The sequence below is a fragment of the Parasteatoda tepidariorum genome, chromosome 2 (assembly GCF_043381705.1).
Source record: "Parasteatoda tepidariorum isolate YZ-2023 chromosome 2, CAS_Ptep_4.0, whole genome shotgun sequence".
In the NCBI taxonomy this organism is placed as follows: domain Eukaryota; kingdom Metazoa; phylum Arthropoda; class Arachnida; order Araneae; family Theridiidae; genus Parasteatoda; species Parasteatoda tepidariorum.
This window is the reverse complement of record NC_092205.1, coordinates 42,683,200-42,695,337: the sequence shown is the minus strand read 5'-3', so window position 1 is coordinate 42,695,337 and position 12,138 is coordinate 42,683,200. Positions and strand designations below refer to the sequence as shown.

General features: G+C 26.4%; 1 long non-coding RNA gene across 1 annotated transcript; it reads right to left on the bottom strand.

Annotated features, from left to right (window-relative positions):
* Nucleotides 1-2,331: 2,331 nt before the first annotated feature.
* On the bottom strand, nucleotides 2,332-10,828 carry LOC122270422 (uncharacterized). The gene is made up of 2 exons (XR_006225791.2): nucleotides 10,071-10,828; nucleotides 2,332-2,769 (listed from the first exon to the last, which is right to left on the bottom strand). It is a non-coding gene; the product is annotated as an uncharacterized lncRNA (long non-coding RNA).
* Between the last annotated feature and the right edge of the window lie 1,310 nt (nucleotides 10,829-12,138).

The following is a 12,138-nucleotide window of genomic DNA, read 5'->3' as shown; positions in this document are numbered from 1 at the left end:
TTAAAAATGGGTATAAAAATGCTTCATGCAAGAAAATGAAACATTCCATCTCAAAATATTTTATTAAGTCAATTTTTATGAAATATTGCCAACTTCTAATTAGATTAGTAAAAAAAAGTATTACTAAGTCAAATTAAATTTACAGATTAGTCAGATCAGATAACTATGGTCAGTTTTCTCATTCAGATTAAATCAGATAAATTTTTTGTTAACTAAAATTTAACTCAAAACTTCTCAGCGTAACCAGAATCATATCGTTAAATGAAACTGGATAACTATTTTAAAGTAATGTGACTTTGTTTACTATGGTGATTTTGTTATATATAGGGTAATTCCCACTATTTATTAAATTATGAGAATCTGTATACGATTAATCAAGATTACTTTCGCGATTTCATGAAGAAATTTGTTGTAGTTTGAAGTTTAAATTTTCAAAGACAGAGGGGGAACACTGCTTCTTTCTGTTGCACATTAATTTAATAACCGGACTCTTTTCAAGCAGTCTCTTGTCATTTTTCAACGCACCAGGCTAAGTAAAAAAAAATCTCCGTTATTTCTTAAATCAGCCTGATATTTTTCAGCCTTTTTCCAGTGAGTCAACATATCATTTGACTAATAAGAAAATATTCTATTCACTGCTCAATTAGCTTGATGTATTTCAAGAACATGGCCATAAGGCCTTCGATCTGAAAGGTCTTATTACAAATAGCTTTACTATAGATTTATTACTATAAGTTTGAGAAACTTTAGCCTAATTGAGCAATTTTTCATGCTTCCTAACTAAGCTAAAGGCATGGGCTGATCGCTGATCGCAATTGGTCTTAAAAATATTGGGCAGGGTTGAAAACACTGGAGAAGGTTTTTCACTTAGGCAATGACACATATAGTTTTGTCATCGTAAAAAGTTCATGAATTTAACTGTAATATTGTGTAATAATTATTTTTTTTTATTAAAAACTGATTATGATTAACAAAATCCTGAGTTTGAAGTTCATACGTAATAATATATTATAAATCATAAATGGCAAAAAACAGCATTACTCTATTAACCTTAGTTATCTCCATGGACACCCTATATTTATTAACTATATTTTTATACCCTATATTTATTAACTATATTTTTATACCATATATTTATTAACTATATTTCTTAAATATGTAGAATTATATTTTTCTGCCAGTGTTATATAAATTTTTTTTGATGTAATTTATTCTGAGAGACAAAGTCGCTTTATTATTTGAAAATATATGCATGAAAGGGGTTAGGAAATAAATATAATCTTGAAAAATTTAATGCTTAATACTTTGGACAAAAATATTTCCGAAACAATTTTAAAATATATTTCAGCATATTTTTTTATTAAAAAAAGGAAGTGTTTTTTCAATTAATTAGTTGACAGATTAATTGCGATTATTTGCACAAATTATTGAACAATTTAATAGACAATTTAAAAATATATAAAATTTAATTTCATGTAATTTTGACGAGAAAAATCTTTGTATGAATACATGCCGGAAGAAAAGATTAAATATTAAAGAAATTTCCTTAATATTTAATTAGCAAGAAAACAGTTTGATTTATATATTTTTAAGTACTAATTATTTTATAAATTGTAAACGTGAATAAGTTATTAAAATATCAATCATTATTTTTCTTTTGTTTGCTTTTTTTGTTTGCATATTTGAATACTCTTTTGATTAATTAAGACAATGGAGAATATTTTTAGAATAAAGAAAACCATGAGAATATATTTAAAATCAAAATACCATGTAAAACATAATTATTTCTTTTAAGATGTCCTTTTATCTATTGTTTATTTCATTAACTAAATCATATTATGATTTAAACAAGCTACTTTTGTAGTCGATGTACATTTTTTTAAAGTAAAAAAACCATTCCTTTTATTTATTTTAATAGCCGATATTCATTTTGCATTTATAATATTAAATACAACTAATGAATTAATTTCCATTTTCCTACAGTTTCGATTTTTTATAAAACAAAACGTATACCTTACAAATTATAGTGCTTCAATCAAACAAAAAGTAATGATGTAGTTGACCATATAAAAACATTTTTTTCAACAGAAGTATGCTATTTAATAAATAGCTATCAGTGAATATTTAAATAATGAAATAAGAATTAAAAACGGTACATCACAAGAAAAAATTCAAAAATTTTCAAAATTTCTTTAAACTTATCATAATTTATGTTTTAAAATATTTCCGAGAGGCAAAACATTGAACTTCTTCAATTTAATCCCTGCATATAATAAATAAATAATTATGCATGTCTTTCTGCGTGAAAATTACCTATAAATCAAAACAAAGTAATATGCCAAATACATCTTTATTGAATTACTGACATTATATAATATTTCTGACTTTATAACATTATTATACATATTATTTTGCAACTATTTATACAAAGCTCTGTACATAATAGCATCCAAATGATCTATGCACACACATATAAAAACAACACTTATTTGTAACATGAATTGGTTCATGAATAGCTCATGAATTGAAGAAGCTCCATTATCATTTATGATGACCATGCACAGGCATCGGGATAAAGATTGGGTGTGAATGGTGATGTCCTTTGTGATGATGCTCAGACAACATTTTTGCAATTAAACCAGCTACAAGAATTTCCCCTAATCCTCCTCCTTGCTGCTGATGGTGATGATGGCTGAAAACTCCAGATGTCGAAATAAGAGCAAAGAGACTTAAGATTAATAGCTTTTGACTGGATATCATCTTTTCGAACTAAACAGAAGTGAATGTTAGACATGAAAAATAAAAAGTTTTACTATTATTATTTTGCTCAACGCATATATTCAGACAAATAATAACAACAATGAAGGAAATGTGATATGAAATTAATTTGAAGAGTTAACATTTACTTTTTAGGAATCTAAAATTGCAGGTACTAATATGATTTGATTAAATCCAGATTCTAATCCGAAAGAATAAATATTTTACATTCAGCAGATATATGTTCTTACACATTAATTTTTGATTACTTTAAAAAAAAGTTATTGATTTAAGACATTGCATAAACCATTGATTTAGGGACTTATTTATATACTTACTAAGACACTAAATGATATCATGTATTACACTGTTTCCATGCTATATACAAGCTTAATCAATCTAGTCTAATATATATTTGTTCCGATGAAAATGTTTGTTTATAACTGTAATTACATTTGCTTGTTTGTTTATAACTGTATAACATTCGTAATTTATATTCTAATAGTAAAATAATATTTTTTTATACATTATTAGATCACACAAGAGAACGTTTTATGAATTTCAAACTTCCATTACTCAAACTTGTTTTCTATCCCTAGCCGTTGGTCTAATGTTATAGCCAGTATCCCCATAATCATAATTCTTCAACTTTTTACCTTACGGACAAATTGTAAGTATAAACGAAGAAAAAAATCCTGGTTAAAATTAATGTACTATATGGTAATGACAATTCCGATAAAGAAAACATAATTCTGGTTAATAAATCTAAAATTCATGGCAATTAAACCGTTCAATTGGTAATTTTCCTATTCATGTCCGGACTTTCCGGACTTTTTGAAATTAGAGTTCTTATTACCACACATATAATGAAAAACATAAAAATGAAAAGTAAATTAACCGGTTTTTATGTCATACTCTTATAGGAATCATGTATAGGTATCATCTATAAGTATCATGTATAGGTATCTAGGTATTATCATAAAGGTACCAGATTTAACAACATTTATGAAATTTTAAAGCATATTTTTAAAGTTTGTTTTAAATTCAATTATACCATGATCATCACTGAATCGCTATGGTAAAAATTAGCGACCTTCTTTTGTTTCTATGGAGCCAGAAACACGGTAAATTTTTACACATTCAGGTAGCTTCGACCATACTTCTTTTTTCTCGATGCAGAACTTGTGGTAAATTTTCTCCAATTTTCAAATATGCCATCAAAAATTTTGCCTGTCTTTCCACTATGCCATCAGAAATTTTTTATCTTAAAAAAAGGATTTTTCCTGATTTTTTTGGATAATACAAAAAAACAAAACAAATTTTCCAGAAAAACGCTTGTCGCAAAATGTCGATTAGTTTTTAGCACCCCAAAACAATGTGCAGAAAATAAAAACTTCTCCAAATTTTTCAGGCAAAGTCCATTTTTGAGTTTTTTTGTTTATAGAATTATCTTTTTAAATCAAAGGGTGGTGGGGGAAATAATTAAATTCTTAGTGATTTCAGATAAAGATTTAATAATAACTTTACTTCATGGATTTTAAAATACTCGTATAAATTCAACGATTTTGTGAATTCAACAAGCATCTGTATTTAAAATTTCTTACATATTTTTGTGGATAAATGTAAAAACCTAAATGTGCTAAATATACTAAATAAAATTTTTGAGCAAGTATACGATTGGCTAAAATTTCTCTTAACTTTCATTAAAGAAAAAAAAATTATACTTTGAAGGCAGATGGACAATTGTTTTCTTTTAATATATTTTGTATCAATCTTACAAAAGTATTATTTGACTTATCATTTTTGAAACCTTAGATAACAACTTAAAATTTCGAAATCATTTTTATTACATTGTTAAAATTTGTTTTTAACAATATCAATTGAATACAGCCATGTATGGAATTTTACATGGGTCAAGTAAAAATGTGGTTTAATTTCGAATTTTCCTTATTGAAAACAAAATCTATAATGAATAGCGCAATAATTCAGTAGAAATGCAAAACAAAAATGTTAAATAAAATTATTTTTGTAGTGCAATCATTAGTCAGACTGCAACCATACATTCAAAGGGGGAGGGGCAAATTAATCCGAAAACCTTGAATTATTTTCGTTTATTTAAAAACTGTTCAACTATTAGGAAATTCAATAAATTTTATTTCAATAAATTTTATTTAGAATTATTTTATTCATACTAAACTTGCACCAATCATAGTAATCAGATAGTTTGTTTTATGAACAGCAGCATTTGAATAAATGATAGTTCCATTAAAAATTTATTTGTTTGATTGAAAAGGTTTCCTGATAAACATGGAAGTAAATTTTGGGCAATATGCATATTCATATATTAGGATGCTTATTATGACTGAAAAAATAAAGTTAAAAACAAATTCAAAATTTCTATTCTTGAAAGAAAAAATTCACATCGTAAACTTCCTCCTCTGAGTATAGTTAGTGCAACTTGCGCATGGATACGTTTACTGTATTGTTAGAAATTCCGGATCGAACTACGGTTACGGTAAAAACTACTGGAACTCTCAGTGCACAGCAAATTGTAGATTAAAAATAGATTTTACGGTAATAATCATAGCATCCTTAGTGCAGATACTTTTTTCTATGATTTAAACAGGAATTTATTTATAGTGTGATGTTGAATTAATTTTTGATATGGAAAACTCTGATTATTGTCTTTCAAAAAATTTAAGCGTTTTTGATATATTTGACATTCACGTATAATTTTATACTAACTATAGTAAAACTGTTACTATAAAATTAAGCTTAGTAGTATTCAAATTTTGTCCCCTTTTTTAATTAAAAATTCGAGTAAAAACATACAGAACAAACATTATAGCAGTGGTTATTATCCAGAAACATCAAATCTATAATCATGATTATTAATTTTTTGTAAGCATTAAATTCAGATATGCAGCGTAATGTTTAATATGTGGTTTGAAAATTAAGTATTGGCTCTTATTTCTACTGATTTTATTTACATTCCTTAAGGTTCATAAAGGTTCATCTAAAAATGTTGTTGAACAATATTTTAATATCGGCAGAAATGTGAAGAAATATCACTACACTGATAAGCACTGAAAAAGGATTTGTGTTTTTCGGAATTCTTTAAAAGCAATAACGGGCTTCTTTATTATGTAATTGTAACTAATGTTTTGTATTCATTATTAGTGAACTCGAAAATGAGTCAAATTAAATTATTACAAGTTTCTGAATTGAGGAAAATTTGTTTTATTTGATTTTTTATTCTTTCAATATTTAACTTAAAGGAAATTCACTTTTCGAATTGAAATTAACTTTGTTTTTCTTAAAGTATTTTCCTATTAAAACTACACACTGTGGAGAATTTAACATGATGGTATGTATTACTTTCAGATGCTAACTGAGAAATTGCAAAGAAATATAAAATGTAGGTCATCACTAATGCAAAGTTTTTAATAAATAAATCGCTCGATGCATTAATATGTTCTAATATAGTGATATTTAAAAAAATATAGAAAAAATATTTGTGGTGAATACCATGTCTTTCAATTAATAGCGATTAAGCGACAATTATAGACAATAATTTAATTTACTTGCGATAATATCATTAATTTTATCCATTACGATAATTGTTGGATACGATATTATAAAGAATGTTTCTTTAATTGTGGTTAAAGCAATTTTGATTATGTGTACAGACAATAATTAAATTTTTTTATACGATATGATAGTGAGTGTTTATTAATTTAATTTTGGTTTAACATGATTTAATTTATTTACGATAATATCATTAATACTATCCATTACGATAATTGTTGGATACGATATTATAGTAAGTGTCTATTAATTAAATTTTTGTTAAACACATTTTAATTTATTTACGATAATATCATTAATACTATCAATTGCGATAATAGTTGGATACGATATTATAGTAAGTGTTAATTAATTTAATTTTGGTTAAACGTAATTTAATTTATTTACGAAAATATCGTTAATACTATCCATTACGACAACTGTTGGTTACGATATTATAGTGAGTTTTTTTAAATTCAGTTTCGGTTGAAAAATGCTGATTATGCAAAATCAATTAAAATTTCTTTTAAAATTTAAAAATATTACAAATATAACAAAAAATATATTGTATAAGCTCCGATATCATTCAGCACAAGTCTACTTCATATTTGATAAAAAAGTCAATTTGAAATGCTTTGTGTTTATTCTTGCCAGTCATGTGATTCAGAGGGCCGGAATTCCCTTAAATGTTTTTTTAATCATTTAGCTCAGAATTCTTTCTTATTTAGGGTGATTCGCTTCAAGGATTTTTATCCCTTATTTGTTCTTCCTGAACTGAAGATCGTAAAGCCAGAATTCGGAAGTATTTTTCTGTTGTTCTTGTATTTAAAAATAAAAATAAATTAGCTTTCAAAATTTTTCACATATTTTCAATTTATTTTGTTTTAATTTCATGGGATGATCCTGGTTGGCAAGAGCATAGAAAAAATTCTCTTTGTACATGTATCTTATTTTTTACCTATCAAATATATTTCAGTGATTACAATTTAATTTAATGCTTTAAAGATAATTTAAATTTAAGAATTTCAAACATTATTAATTTCCCTTAAATGACACAATACTCAATTTTTAAAAAAAATATGGCTTATACTATTACAAGAATTATAGAAAAATAATAAATCAAGGAAAAAAAAATAAGAATGTTCTGCACTCCTTAAACAGTTATTTGCAGATACATTCTTGATTATTTTTAAATTTTGGGTAATGTTTTAATAATACAACCATAACACTTTAATTATTTTTAAATAACAGGAGTTGAAAGCTTTATTTTCAAACTTTATAAAAATATAACCTGCATATCGGGAATATTATTGTAGGTGAAAATCACTGTTCTATCAATTTAGCGTGAGCGTTTAATTTTATCTGTTTACTAATGATTAAAAATAGCTGGCAATCATTTTTGAATAATTATTTAAAATTTTTTTATTGTTGCATGACGGAAGAGTTTTGATGTCTTATAAAAAGTTTTTAATGCAAAAAAAAGGAAAAAAAATTATTAGAATATAATAAAATTCTTTAATAGAAAAGCATTTTTTTTTTTTTTTTTTACAGTTTGATTAGGTTTGCATGGAAAATAAGATGCTACAATTTCTCTATGTATCATAAAAACATAATGGTAAAAATGGTTTTCCATTGCGGTTGGTGTATTTTTATTGGACACATGATTGAATTCAGTTTTACCAGATTAATTTTCATTAAATGAATTTTTTGCGTTCGTCGGGATAAAATTAATATTAGTCAAAAATGTATCGTTTTCAATTTATTATATTTTTACATTCCAAATTTTAAGGTATTTTAGCTGTAATATTTATTTTTCTCTGCTTACTCTGTTATTATTTACTCTGTTATTATTACGTTTTTGATTTTGATTTCTCCCTGAATTAAGAGTTCAAAACTAAAGGAGTTCCTTTTTTTTATTAAAACGCTATTCTATCATATTACCTTATTATTACGCGATATTTTAAGGAAACTTATTTAAATCGGTTTCCAAACTTATTAACAGTTTTATATTAATTTTTTGGTGCAAATTATAGTAATGTATTATTATTAATTGGTGTCGAAGAGACTTCTTAGATGATTAAGAACTTAACAATAAGCTTTATGCATAATGTGACGCATCGACAAATTGTATTTAATATATCAGCCTGTTCGAAGTACATGAAATTTGAATAAGAGTCGAATATATTAAATTTCTGATTATGAACTCGCCAAATTGTCATATTTCTAATTTTCAATGTTATTTTAATGTCCTTACTACAGTAATAAGGGAAATGTTTGGAAGTGGAAAGTAAGGGTACGAAAGCAAGCAAATAGAATTCCTACAGTCAATAAATTATCCCAACAACAGAAGTGGAAATATATATTTGATTAAAAGCTACATTTGTTCGAAAATATGAAGATGATACAATTTTTGAAGCGAAAGAAGCTTTTAATCAATTATAGAATTCTTTTCAGTACATATATTTCAAATGAATAGTTTTAACTTTCGTGGAAAAAACTCTTTTATGCCAAATAGCATTTATAGCGAAGCAGTCATCGAGTTTGGTGAGCTTCAGCAAACAGGGAGCTCAGTCCCTTATTCTTACAAAGCATTTATGAAACTCATTTGACTGTTGAAAAAATTGTAATTCTCTATTCCTGTGTCTTACACAAGTTCCATCATTTCATTTTCGTTTTCTTTTATTCTCATCGTTTTTCATATTATAGTTTAAGTGGTTTTGTCTACATTGCAAAAAAATCCCAGTTCTTTTGTAAGACTATCTCTGTATATTTGACAGTTTAAAGCTCTTTTGTTAACGAAACTGTTTTGCAATGATTTTCATCATAATGAAACCATTAGTTTAAATTATAGTTTTTGTCCCGCAGTTTTGCTTGCTGTATGATAATTCTACCTTTTATTTTTTTTAAAAAAAATCATTCCGCAAATATATTCTATACATGCTCTTATTTTTTAGCAGATATTTCATTGTTTTAAAAATAGTATAAATGAAACTGCTTTTTGATTACATTGTCAAATTAATACTCTACCTGACAATTAATTATCTTTCTTCAGATATATTGTCGTAAGTTAACTTGTCAAACGTTTACGTATGGGTGTACTATTTTTTTTAAACGCTTTTACATTCAAATATTATTTTATAAGATAAAACTTTTAAGATTAAAGTAGCACGAGATTTTTCTCTATACTGAGACAATAGAGCTGTTTAGCTCAAGGAATAGAACGTTCACCTCCCAGTCATAGGTTCGTATTCAGCGTTGACTGGTCGTACTAATGCTGCTCTCAGTTCGCACCGACCACAATACTGCCATAGTTATTCCAGAGTTTTTTTTGTTTGTTTGTTAAAATAACAGTACTTATATGCGTAAAAAATATAAAGAAAAGCCTCGGAAAGATTTGGAATTGTATCGCAGTTTTAGAATTCAAGTTATTGTTTATTAGTAAATTTTTGGCAATTTTTTGTATTATAAATAGTATTACGACTAATGATTTTGAATTAATATCGGCACTTCATATATTAAGCGTAAAAAGTTTGAATTTAGTTTTTCGGAATCGAAAATCTTAGAACAGAAACTTTAATCCGAAAATTAGTTTGCGTTTGAACCTTAAGCCATTTTGTTTTAAAACATAGTAATAAAAAATACTTGACAAAGGGCAGACGTCTAATAAATATTGGTATTTGGACTTAGTATTGATCTAGTTTTCAATTTTGGTGCATTAAGATCAGAAAACTAAGATAAATACTTACCGCAGTGTTTAATATCTTCTGAATGACAAGTAATTTTTATATAATAAAGGGATAAACAGTGTTGACTTTATTTATATACTCAGATACTTTAAACTTAATTAAATGATGCACTTCCTTTTTCCGAAAAGTATCATAACCTGATGAGTTAGGTATATAATTAGACTGATCGGAAAAAAAGCCTTCTTTTTTAATAATTAGAAATTTTTCGACATCTCGACCACTTTGAGTGCCGAAAATAGTCGAGGCTATTCAATTTTTTTGGTATCGACAATCAATATCAGTTTTTTCTTCTCCGAAGAATAGTTCTTCCGCGTATATTCATTTTCATCTCAAAAAATCGTTTGGTGTAACAAGTAGCGATACGTTGTTCCTTCCGTTGCCAAAAGGAATGAAAAAAGCAATCTGAAAAGAGGTTTTGCATATGCAAGTAGTAATTCCTTTGAGGAAAGGGGTAAAGAAAACTAATTATTTATTCAAATTATTGAAAGAAATGTTCGATTTAGTCATTCGTTAATTTTTAAAGAAATAAACTTAAAAAAATCGTTATAAAAGCAAATTACGAATTTATCCGGTCCTTAAACTGTGGTTGTAAGCAATTCGACTGAGGACTTTAGAAGAAGTAAACATTTATTTTAGAAATAAAGACGGAAATTACATAACATAAACAAATTATTTTAAAGAAGATGTATTGGAGGAGAGAATATTATATATGCTGAGAAAAAAATGCAAACGATTTAAAAAAAACAACAAACGAATGCAAACTAACCATTCAATTGAAGGTGTTTGGAAGAATAGAAAGTTATTTTGTTAAGAAATAAAAACAAAAGCGATATAATATTATTTTTGAGACAACTAATACTTGTTGAAATTATTCTTTTTTATATGACTGATGCAACTTGCTTAAGAAAGGAAATGAATGCAAAACAACCAATGAAGCTTGAAGTGAAAACATTCTCTCTAACTTATAAAATACTTGAAATTACCTGATGTAAGCCTGTAATCTCCCACAAACCTTCATTTCAGGTAAGCATTTCAGTTGTTTCTTGTTAAGTAATAAATTATTTAATAAGCTTCCTACTTTTGTAATAATTGTACTAATTAGTATTACATGATATGCTTGATTATAATTGGATACTGTTAGAAACTTTTCGGCAAAAATGGTTAAATAGCAATTTATGTAATTATTATTTTACTATACACAACCCAAACAGTCAAATAACAATAAAAAGATGATATGCAAACTGTTAAGTGTGAAAAAAAACTTTATTCATTGTTTTTTCTTAATTTGGTTAAGCAACCAGAATTCTATCCACGGTAACCTCTACTGAAGCTATTTTGCTCCGTGAAGTTGGGAATATACTGTACCTGAGAGAACTAATTGGCCGATCTTATGGCCTTCTGAACAGGGGTTCGAATCCCAGTGTCGATTCTTCAATATTTATTTCATTCTTTCGATGCATGAAGAGTTTATAGTATTCCACACTTTTCAATCGGTGATCATAATCCACTAGAATACAAAACTATATCAATGGCACAGTACCGACAGATCTTCGATGCCCATTTCACTTTATGATTCAGAAATACTAGTTGTAAATGGTTACAAAACTGTTTAGATACGTATTCACGGTTTTTTAACCGATAAACATATATAGTACATATATAAATAAAATATTTTCTCTACTTTCTATAACTAATTTATAGATGTAAACAACAATCAGAAATAACTGCTAAAACTAAAGTTTATTGATAAAAAAGACTTTCAGCAATGAGTGTAAGCCACAGTCATTTTTTCGTATTACTTTTAAGTATCTTCTATCATTGCTTTTAGAAAATCAGATGTAAAATTTATTTCCCCAAGTATTATGTGCACGATCGGAATAATTTTGCCAGCCACTTTACATGAAATTCTTTTAAAATGGGAAAAATAATTATTTTTAACATTTACAATGGTATGTTTCTAGTGCCTAATCAGTAAGTAAAGAAACGTCTACTTACAGAGAAAATACTTAAATTAGTTGTCAAAAAGTAACTAAATTAAAAGGAAAATATTAAGTAAAAATAAATAAAC